Source organism: Leptinotarsa decemlineata, unplaced genomic scaffold (assembly GCF_025532065.1).
Source record: "Leptinotarsa decemlineata unplaced genomic scaffold, Ldec_3_MD MMD2_tig00026345_RagTag_RagTag, whole genome shotgun sequence".
NCBI lineage: Eukaryota > Metazoa > Arthropoda > Insecta > Coleoptera > Chrysomelidae > Leptinotarsa > Leptinotarsa decemlineata.
In genome coordinates this window covers 600,539-613,309 of record NW_027412696.1, presented here as the reverse complement: position 1 = coordinate 613,309, position 12,771 = coordinate 600,539, and the positions used below count along the sequence as shown (strand labels likewise).

The 12,771-nt window shown below is 33.7% G+C and overlaps 1 protein-coding gene across 1 annotated transcript in view; it reads right to left on the bottom strand.

The window, feature by feature from the left end:
* The window catches only part of numb (NUMB endocytic adaptor protein), a 118,810-nt gene that overhangs the window by 79,184 nt on the left and 26,855 nt on the right, over positions 1 to 12,771 (bottom strand). The gene's annotated exons all lie outside the window — the stretch shown is intronic.

The following is a 12,771-nucleotide window of genomic DNA, read 5'->3' as shown; positions in this document are numbered from 1 at the left end:
ATGTTCAGATAGACAGAGATGGATAAAATTTTCTCAAACAATTTAGATAAGCCCGTCAAGATGTTTATAGGCCTAAGGTCAGAAAACTGTAAGGGATTTTCGTTTTTCGGAATAGGGGTAACAATAGCAAATTTCCAAGTAGAGGGATATTTATGACAGTATTATACTATTAAAGATATGTACCAAGAAAGGCAAGATGTAGGGACAACAAATTTTTATGAAAGCTATACTTAAGTTGTCAGAGCCAGCAGAGCTGTTTTTTATTCGTATAAGGAATTTGAGCACTGTAACTTCATCTATAAGTTGGAAACTGAATTCTTTTTCACATAAGACAATATTATCGTAAAAAGTATTTATGGAAGTAGTAGCTGAGTTCTTAGGTATGTTATCTATAAAGAAATTATTTATTGCATTTGCGTCTTTGAACACATTTGTTATATCAGTATGCGAGTCATTAGCATTGGTTAGGGATGTAAGTTTTTTCCATAATTATTTTCTGGACCTATTCAAAAAGGCATTATTAAAGTACTCACGCTGTCGGTTCTCTACTTCGCGGTTAGTTAGGTTTCTCAAATGTTTCAATTCATTCCAGTTGTCTAGTGTTGGTTTTTTTTTATGTCTCACTTTGGCTTTATCTCTTTTTTTCATTAGTTCTTTGATTTCAGTAGTCAACCACGGAGCATATTTTTTAGTTATCCTAACGCTTTTCTCTGGAAAATGCATATTATATAGACTGAGTAATTTTCTTGTAAGAATTTCGATCTTTTCGTCGATATCTTGTATATAAAATATTTCACTTAACCCAAGTTCAGAGAAGTCATTAAAAAATGAGTACTCATCTAAGTTTTTATTATCTCTAATTTTAATTATCAAAGGTTCAATTTTAGGTTTTCTGCAAATTAATGTAGATCTAATGCACTCATGCAAGGAAAAATCCGATTCTATTATCTCAATAGATTCAATAAAATTCATTTTGTTGCATATCAACACATCAATGAGAGATTGGGAATGAGATGTAATGTGTGTAGGTTTTGTAACAAGTTGGTGCATTTCCATTGCTGAGAGCATTGAGTTGAAGTATTTTACTGATGGGGCGGATTTGTCTGAAGAACCAACAGTACAGAGAATCCTGCAAATGACAAAAGGATAGCAAGAGGTGTGCGTTGTGAAATTCCAGGCCTGAATTGAAAAATAGAGGTTGCATCTTTTGATATAGTCGAAGTAACCGGTATTGTGAATAATTAAAGCTATCAGCGAGCTCAAAGGCCAAAAAACGAACACAGAGAAACAGAGCGCTGCCAACTAGTCCACGTAGACTGAAGAATTGGCGGTTTGTATTGGATAATTTTTCCTAACCGAGTTTTATGATTGGCTGAAGAGTCATAAAATTAAATTTGAAGTCAGGTTTTACGGTGACGAATAGAATGCGAGCCGTCGTGTTGTCAATGTTCAGTTCAGGAACTGATCGTGATTTGAATGTTAGAATTCGATATTGGTGAAGTTATACTTACTAAAAATTTTCGGAAAAAGAGATTCCAGTGAATAAGATTTGGATGCATCTGAATATTGAAACACAGAGAGTATGTTTCAATGAATATAAGAATCTACATTTCGAGTTCGGTTTCAAGGGAAACAAACTAATACAAGTATCATCAGACTTGACCGAAATTATTTTCTCAATTGTACGTAAAATAGTCAAAAACAAACCTTATGAACGCAAGACGCGATGTGGTACGGGATTACAAAAACTTTTAGATGTTCATCTAATAAAATCATTGAAAAAACAATATATGACTCTTACAAAAGCAATGAAATTCCTATAACTGAAACCATAAGGAAGAAATTGAATACAACCGGTCATAACGTGAGCTGCTGTGACAAAACTCTTCAGAATCGGGTAAAGAAACTAAGATTTATATTCAAAATAATAAACAAACGTCAAGCAGTAATGGAATAGTGGAATCGCGTAACAGATACTTAGAACAAATAACTAAATATAGATAAGAACAACGGCAAATTTTCTATTTGGGCGAAACTTGGTATGACACTCACGACACAGTTACGAAAGGGTGGACTGATGGTTCGAGAATGTGTACGCCTAACATGCCTGCAAACAAAGGATCGCGACCAATCATCGTGCATTGCGGAGGAAATAAAGGATGGGTTCCGAATTCTTTGGCATTATGTGGAAAAAAACTTGAAGACTGCAATGTTGACTATCATAAGAACATGGAAGCTAATATTTTTGATGAATGGTTTGAAAACACATTGATTTCAAATTTGAATGCAAAAGTGTAATAATTATTGACAATGCTTCCTATCATTCGCGACAGCGAATGATTGCATTTTTAAGAATCACTTGGAACTGTATTTACATGACCGAGGACGAGGTCGCAATCACCCTTGCTCCCAAATCTCGTCACTAGCTCTATGCTAGCTCCCTAACTATTTAATTAAAGGGAAGCTGCTGGAAGATAGGTTGCACTATATCGATTACTTGAACTATACAACCGACTGATTATCAGCCTTTCCCGTTTCAGTAAATATTATATATATATATATATATAATAATAATAATAATAATGTTTATTTCCAAAGAAAAAAGTTACAATTATATCAATAACAAATTGCTTAATTAAATTCAAATGTACTAAGTTGAATAACATCATTCAATACTCTACAAAAATTGCATTTTGAAATAAACAAACGAACCACTAAGGCTAAGAAGCCAGCGCGTGGTTATGGTACTTTATATTTTGTAACGCAATTTAGTGTAATTGTTTGAAAATAATTTCTATATTTAAACAAACTATTGTAATAAAGATATTCTATACTACATAAACAAAATAATTCTATACTACATAAACAAAATAATTAAAGGATCATAACATGAATAATTTTTTAAAAGTTGCGCGCCAATGTGTATGAGAACCATTTTTTGTGACAATGTCATTTTTGTATATTTTCCTATCTTTCAATGAATATTACCGCAGGGAATTCGGGTCTATCAGATTATGTATTTTTTTCCTCTCTATTTCGTGGAGGTACTGCTTTGTTTTTTTTTTTGAATAAAACAATTGATGTTAAGTCTTTGATGTTCTTAGGGATATTGTTAAATATTCTGGTGCTCAGATGAGTATATCCTCTCTGACCAATAGTTTTGGATGAGTACTCAGTGCGCATCATGTTTTCTTTTTTTGCCCTTGTATCATAATTGTGGTCAATATTTCTCAAACGACTTTTATTTTTGTATTGATCTACCGCTACACGTAGAAAGTAGATTTGTCTGAGGTCCAGTATTCTACTTTCCGAATATGGTAGGGTCGATGAATACGTTTGACATTTATTAAAACAAATCTTTAGGAACTTTTTCTGCAAAATATCTAGATGATTCAAATAACTGCTGGCGACACCACCCCAACCTAGGATTCCATACGCCAATCTAGACTCTATTAATGCATGGTACAGGATTTTCATTTGGTGGGTATTCAATATGTCTTTAAAGTATATAAATTTATATATAATTTATATATATATATATATATATATATATATATATATATATATATATATATATATATATATATATATACATCGGAAAAGTCTAGGGATATTTTTAAAAATGGCAATAGTTTTTTTTTAGATCGTTTAGGGAAAAAAAAAAGTTGACGGGTGATTATTAAACGAATGTAACTTACAACAAAATTTATTAAATGGTCAAAAATACTGAGTGCGCATATAAGCAAAACTAAAAAAAAATATGGCTCTTCTTTGGCACCCCGAAAAAAATCATAATACAAAAAAAAATTGGAATCAGTACAAAGTATGGCCTCCACGCTGGTTTATTACGGCCCTACATCTATCGTGCATCGACAAAATGAGATTGTCAATGTCTTGTTGAGGTACATTTGCCCATTCAGCGATTAAAAGCTCTCTCAATTGAAACGTTGTGTGAATGTTCCCCATATGCGGAGTAATTCTTCGTTGAAGCATGTCCCACACATGCTTCAACTGGCCATGGCAATACATCAACTCCTTCGTTGGTGAGCCAGTCAGTCACTAGACGCGCGACATGTGTACGAGCATTATCGTGCATTAGGTGGAAGTTTTCACTAACAGCACCAGCAAACGGACGGACGATAGGTAGAAGAATGGTGTCGAGGTACTGTCGAGCTGTGAGGGAGCGATTTGGAAAAACGAGATCGGTTCTGCCGCCGATCATGATTCCGCCCCATAGCATTACTGTACCATCTCTGTATGTGTGGACTTCCTGGACGTGTCTCAAACGTTCATTATTTCCAGGTCGTATCCACAGTCTTACTCGACGAGAATCTGGATGAAATCCAAATCTGGATTCGTCTGTAAACAAAACTGTGGCTCAATCATTAACATCCCAGTTTTGATGTTCTTGACACCACTCTAATTTTCTACCGCGATTGCTCTCGACAAAGGTGGACATCTAAGTGGCCTTCTGTTGTGGAGATCTGCTTCATGCAGTCGATTTCTGACAGTATCACGACCAATGGTTACCTGGTGCGTCTGCTGCAACACGTTAACCAACTCAGGTGCTGTGATTGTCGGTTGTCTTCTTGCGGTTAAGACCAAAAATCGGTCTTGAACTGCAGTTGTAGCGCGTCCTCGCCCTGGATGTTGTTCGGCTGGACTGCCAGTTTCACGGAAACGCCGCCACAATCGACTGATAACACTTTGGGAGACCCCCAAACGAAGAGCTACATCATTTTGTCGCATGCCACCTTGAAGAAGCCCTACAGCTCTATTCATCTCAGCCAATGGTAAGTGATGGCGTTCCATGTTATAGCACAATATTTCCAGTTTAATTGCTGAGCAAGAACTGCATAGAATGTACAAACTCGACACTTTCAGATTATTCATTTTAGCCGAAAACCTACAGTTTGTAAAAAACTTGATAAAAGATTAGTTACCGTTTTTGCAGGCTTTGTTCAACCCATAGAAATCTACGGGGTGGTTGAGTGTACCAAAAAAAAAAAAAAATATATATATATATATATATATATATATATATATATATATATATATATATATATACTATATATATATATATATATATATATATATATATATATATATATATATATATATATATATATATATATATATATATATATATATATATATATATACTATATATATATATATATATACTATATATATATATATATATATATATACTATATATATATATACTATATATATATATATATATACTATATATATATATATATATATATATACTATATATATATATACATATATATAGTATATATATATATATATACATATATATATATATATATATATATAATAAATATATATCATAAATCCTGCATCAAAGGTGATGATTTGAAGCTTTGAATAGAACTGGCTGATACTTGATGAAAATCCATATTAAAAACAAAATCAATACAGTTTATTGTATGATTTTCACTAAAAAAGGGTTTTACAAAAACCGCGATACGTGTTTCGCTATGCAAGAGCTTCCTCAAGCATAAACTTTGAAGCTTGGTAAGAAGCTCTCTCAATAGCAGAGTCCGACCTTATTGGCAGGCAGCAAATCTCCAGGTATGGTGGTCCCAATTCCTCCGATGGCGTTTTGAAAATCAAGTGGAAGAACCCAGACTTGACAGTGGAAGTGTACCAAGGCGCAATACCAAAAACATACGTGGTGAACCAACTTCATACAAGTCAAACAGGAGAAAACTTAGGCATCAACAGGGTCTTGGAACGAGTTCGTCTAGTCGATGAGGCTGGATCAACTACGAACGTAAGGTGGAAGAGTAGTGCAAACGATATGACCTTCACACCTCAACTTAAGGGTTTAATAAGAGTTTATCGGAAAGACCAGAGAAAGAGGAAAAATTTGTTCCAAACTATAAAGGAGAAAGGTTTGTACTTGGCGACCGAGAAGATTAAAGACTTGGTCTATCGCAGTCAACTTACTTTATACATCCAACCACTGGTCGTCCTCGAATTGAAAAATCAGTAATGCATTCGTCTGTAATCAATTTTTTTTTAGATTCATCATATTTGGGCACTGATTCCTATAATGACCTACCTTTTTACATTTAAAACATTTTATACTTTCGTTTGTATTTGACAACCGCGCACCACCGTCTTTGAAACTATTTTTGTTCATAGACAAATTGGTTTTCTTAGGTTGGCTCCATTATTTTTCATGTTTAAAAATACCAAATGCTACGCTGACATTTCTATTCACTTTCCCTTCCATATCCAATCCAGAATGTTCTATGGCTTTTATCATTGGCGAAAACTTATCTGTTGATAATGCCAACAATAACGAACCGATCCACTCGCCATCGATATGCTGCTGCAATCACCGGTTGACCTTTCTCTGGCTTGATGTATCCTAGAAAGAGGATGGAAATATTCATACAATGCACCCTGATATCATTTTTTCTACATAAAAATGAATCACACTTCGATATTGCTACGTTTTACCCGTGGGTTTGACAATAACTGACTACACTGTACAATAATCAAACTTAAATTTCACTGTCAATAAAACCAATCACTTTAACTAAAACTTCAACCATTATTCAAATGTCTATCGCCTTATTAGATCGCTCTGTACTGCACTGTCCGCAAAACTTGACTTCACTTGATTTGACTAGGTATATAGATATGCACGTGGGTAGCGTTAGCGGTAGAGAATTCGCCGGAATTCCATCGAAACGACGCGAACATCGAATAACCGCGAAACGCCGGTTGGGCTGCCCGCTATCTTGGCCACGTCATAATTGATTCACGACGGCCAGCGGCGGCTGGCGGTATAATAAACGCGGTGAAAAATTACCAAGTCACATGTTTTGTACATATCTAAAAATTATAGTTTTCGGTAACTCTCTGTGCTCGAATATACAGATCAATATTTCTGGAATGTTCTACATCTCCATCATCGATTGGAAATATTTCATGCGCTGTTTGTCATCCCCTCAAGCCAATCTCGAAATAATATAGCTGACATACCTTCCGTCAAAGTCATATTCACAATAATAATGCATTACTGATATTTTAGAAACATGTAGGTAAAAAAAATGAATGGGTAATTCAATAAAATCCTCAGGGCTTCGCTACCATATCTTGACGTCACACCAGGCAAACGAGCTTCGAGCGGTGGCAACCGGGCCTGTAGTTGAAGATTATGAATCACTGCTATGTCAATTCAATTTAATTTTTTTCAAAGTAATGTATATATCAATTCTGGGTAACTGGTATTTTTGAGACAAAAGTTCTATAATAAATAAGGAGTACCTTGGGATTCCAAGACATAATTTCGGATTTTTCTCTATGACGTAAATAGATCTTCGCTCAATATTGTTTTTCGAGTTCCAGTTTTCAACTAATATTCCAGACAAAGTAGAATCTGATGATGTATCAACAGAAGTCATGTCTCATGTACTCAAACTCTGTTCTCGGGGGAACTAAGTAGTAATTTTTTCCAATACTTTCTGTATTTTCTATTTCTTTAGAAAGATTTCTTTTTCGGTGGTATATAATATTTACGGTCTGTTCAGCTTTTGGTCTTCGAAAAACCTGTTTATTAACTTGAATTCCAACATCAAAGGTATTTTCCTGTGTACCTGCTTCATCAGACATGATTTGATTGTCAGCGATATCTACGTTACAAGTATTCAACAAAATTTGTTTTTCTTTTTTTTGAACAAACTGTGAAGCTTTAGATGTATGGGCCATCGGTCTATCAATCTGGCAATCAAATATATGCGGAATTACGCCTGGTTTCAATATAATTTTTCCCCCTTTCATAGTTTTGATATAGGTAGGTACATGTAATTTTCTAAGCCTGTTTCAACCTAAAATTCCAAGTAGTGCTCAGAGTAAACTATAATTTTTTTATCATTATCATTCATACTTGCATCAAAATGATCTTCGCAACAAAAATGCGTCCCCGTGGCAGATACAAAGTCTGCCCTCCGCATAGCGCGATGCCATAACTTTCGTAATAGTGAAATAAAAATTTTGTCTGGTGCAGTTACCGAAGAATTCTTACATTTAGGAACGATGTAATACCTGTAACGTTATTTTTTTATCATTATTCATATTCACGCAGTTAGCATACTGCAGTAAACAACACACAACTTGCTTTCTACGGCTTTAGCACACGTATTTCGCTAATCCGCCAGCACTCCCTTGTCGCCGAGTCGACTGATGTGACGTCAAGCTTGACCACGCCCCGTTTCGGTGAACAAATAATTTGAGGGGGAAGATAAAAAGTGAAAATTCAAATGTTTTGCAGATGTACTCTTTGAAACATAAACTTTCAAATTATGAAATAAAAAATTTGTTTAATGAGCCCTTTGTCGCTGAGACTTCGAAATATAACCTTCGTCACCGTATAGAAATAAACACCAGTAAGTTCACTCTCCGCCATATTTTGGTCAAGATTCCCCACCTCGAATTTTATGCGCGGCCGAACTACAGCGCAAACGACTGAAACTGAGGTGTTTACCAAGCGAGCCAAATTGAGACATGGACTATCATTACAGAGTAAGTTGTTGTAAGTGGTGGTTTTATATTTGTGAAAAATGTGTGTCTAGTTTCAAAATGAGCAAGTGTCAAGCTGTGGGTTGCTGTAATTTGCAGAGTGATTTAGGTTCTAATTTTTATAAACTTGCCAGAAAAGATCTCGAAGTGACTATAGAGCAGCCATATTTCTTTGTTGATGAGAAAAACATATTTTACTTTTTTGATACTTCTCATCTGCTGAAATGTAGCAGAAACCATTTTTTCGATGACTTGAATTGATGAATATACAACGAACAAAAGTCATCTTGAACAACTTTAAAACTTGGATATGAAAAAGCAGTATAGACTTGCACCCAAACTTACTGATTCTCATTTATTTCCAACTAACTTTCAAAGGATGAAGGTTTAATGATGCAGTCAAGTTTTCAGTCATTCGGTAGCTACAGCGATGAATACCTATGCCAGTTTCAATCACATACCATCCGCAGCAATAGGAACGGCTACATTCATTGAAAAAATGGATAAAGTGTTTGATATTTTATATTCAAATAGTTTTAACGATGTGAAAGATTTCAATAAATCTTTTTTTGGAACATCAAAACAAATTGATTTTCTGAAAGAAATGAAAATATTTTTCGGCAAATTAACTGTAATATAAAAAAAATGGAAAAACACGACTGGACAAATGAGATTCATTGAGGGGTGGCATATAACAATTTCGGCATTTCTGCAACTTTGGAAAAAACCTATATAGTGAAGGACACTCCTACATATTGACGAGGAATATAAATCAGGACTGTGAGGAAAATTATTTTGGTCAATTTAGAAATACTTGTGGAAATGCCAGAAACCCAACTCCTATTCAAATTACCAGAGCTTTCAAAAACACATTTACTCTTCAGTATTTCACACAGACAGAAGGAACTAACTGTCTAGAAGATACTAGTGAGATTCTATCTAGTATCACAAATTCAGACATAAATAGAATGAAGTTTCTTGTGGAAGTTCCAAAAAAATCCCTATAAACCTTTGAAGGTAGAGACAAATGATTATAGAACTTTAGCCACTCCAGAAGGCAACAACAGCTTGGGCCATGTTTGTGGATATCTTTTAAGAAAATGTTTAGGAAAACATTCATGTGAAGTATGTACAAATTTTGCCACGGCGGCTAGTAAGTCACTGAATGAAACAAATGTATATAGTCATTTCAAGGCAAATAGTAATACAGTAGCCAAACAGTTTGCCACAGTGCCACTGATTGTGAAAATTTTCCTTTGGATTATTTATTTTCTCTTTTCACAAGGGTAAGAATTTGATTTGAAAGGGTTATATTTTTAAGAGTGATTAATTTTTGGGAAAGAAAGTTTTTGGCTTTCTTTATATTTATTATACTTTGAAATGTGCCAATAGAAATTGGAAAACAAATGTTAAAAAAAATAAAAAACTCATCATTCTGAAAAAACTTTAAAATATATTAGCCTAAATTTTTGACCTAAATTGTATAATCTTACTATATAAAATAAACGTTTATTTCACCACCTTGTCTTATTTTTTATCAATTCCTAAACAGTTTCCAATCATATGAGACATTTATTGGGAACTCCTCGTAGTAATGATGAAGTCAGATCATGGTCACATATTTTTTGATCGAACCTCGTGCAGAGGTGCACAACAGCTTTTAGCCTACATCCTCCTACCCCGTCACATGCCAACAAAAAATAAAATCTTGACTCGAAACATCAAAGAGACCGACGGGAGTGAATTTACTTCTGTTTACTTATGTACGGTGCCTTCGTCCTCGCAGTATCTGAACTATTTTTTTACTCCAGTTAACTATATCTCTCAATACTGAGTTTGTTGTATCTCGTACGTATATAAAGCTCTATTTCGACTGAATTCTATTAAAGATCCAAACATCGGTAATCTGGAATATTGAAAGAAGGTTGAGGACCTATCTTTGTTATTTTCCCTGAGAGCGGTAAATATCAGAAATATTTGGCGAATATGTGAACATTGAACTACACGAAAAACACTCTTTCAATTAATTTTCTTTCCCATCTGTTTCAAACCCATAAAATTCGTTATGGAATTTTACTTAACTGAAAATCTAGAATCCATTACCCTATTAGCACCTATTTGAACTTTTGAAGACAAAAACACACGCATTTCTTGCATATTACGGCATAATGTCACCCGATGAGATAAATCTGCTCATGGCACGATGACAATATCTTCATACTGGGAAATTTCTAACGAAAGGAAGAAAGCGATTAAGTTTCTCACATTTTTCTCACATAAATATGGAAAATCAGAAAGTTAAAAAGTTTTTTCCCCAAAAACTAATCTTTCCCAAAAATATCTCCTCTTTAAATTTATGAGAATTACTCTGATACAAAATTTAGATTTCCGAAAGAGGTCTTTTTCTGTTTTCAAAATTTGAATAAATACCATATTTGATAGTCTAATATACAGAATGCCTGAGAATGTAATGTACTCTTATTCCATGTACTCATATTTCAGTAGTGACAACCAAGTACGATTCCAAAATCAAATTTAACAACTTCATTCAATAATTTATATTTTGCCTTAATTGTTGATTCATAAAGATAACTTTCCTTGTTTGAAGTAGAATATCTAGGTACGTATAAATTATTTCAACTTGATATGTGAATTAAAAACAAATCCCTTTAAACATTAAAACCCAACATTTGAAACATCTATTTGAATACTTTTCGAAGTGAATTTGAAAAACTCATGAACTAAACTCAACTTTATTTTGTTCAAACTTGCATTTGCTGTGATAACCCAAATGTCAAGAGACGCGGATACAATTATTTTAGATATGAATACCAAGCTTTGCAAAAACAATATCGTGATGATCTTGAAAAAATATTTCGATTCTGTTATTTGTTTCAACGGAACAAATGATAAATCTGACAATAATGATTCCTCGCAAGGAGATTGATAATGCATTGGAAGGTATTCGAGGAGACGAAATAAGCAAATGTATAAGAAGTTTGAGTAATAGAACCGCAAAGTGCATTTTACAAAATGGTGGACATTTCGAACTCTTACTTCATTAATTTTCATTTACTTTCGAACAATCATTCGATTTTTCTTTCAAATAAATAATAGTTTCGTTAAATTATCATGAATTAGGTTTTTCTCCTCTTGAAATACGTAAATAATTCATACTTGTTTCTTTATTTGACTCTGATAAATTACGTTCAGTTTAAGATGAGTGAGTTGATTTTCTCATCGAAATGTATTGCATATTATTAATTTCACCAAAGGTAAATTTAATACAGATCCGAACCAAATAAATTTGGATAAGGGTCAAAATCACCTGAAAATCAACTTTGAATGACATTGTATGATATATCTTTGAATTCAGTGTGAAGGTTATTTCGAAAAGTGTCATAAATATGCAGGTCCGTATTGAAAAAAATTAGGTTGAAGGTGCCCCAGAGAGTACGAAACGTTGGATTCGAAATCTGATTACGTCAAATTGAGAAGAGAAAAAAAAATGCATGTAATCTTTATTGATAATTTTTGAAATAACGTGGGAAAAAAATTAAAATGACACAATTTTTTTTATATATCAATAACCGGCCTTGATATTCTCGATTTGTTCGAACCACAGTGCTTCTATGAATGCAACTTTTTCTCCATTTGACCGACGTTCTAACTCTTATGGCTACCAATACAATCCCATTGAAAAAGTGGCAACTCTGTATATATAAGATTGTGGTTCTAACGAACAACTTTTGCCATATCGGAAATGTTAATATTTATTCATCAGTTTTGCTGACATAATGAAATTTAAAAACATTTATATTAGAGGACAACAATCACAAATTAGTCCAAGGTCATTGACTCAAAATATCTGGGAAATCAAGATGTGGAAAAGATTAAAGATTGCGGTTGGTGGGGAACGCTTGCTGTGCTCTTATTTCCCTTTACAGTTTGATGACTGAACTATTTGAAAAGAAGGACGAATGACGTACCTATGCAATGAAATGAATAACATTCGGAATTATTGTTAACCATAATCACCAACTGAACTCTTAAGGTATCATTTGAACGTGTGAAAATATTCTTATTAACAATGATGTTATTCATTTTTACCAATAATTATTATAACAAGGCCGTCATTATTCTTATTTTACGTGGTTTATTGAAAACAGTAGGGTGAACAAGGAACTGACGTTCAAACAACAACTACGG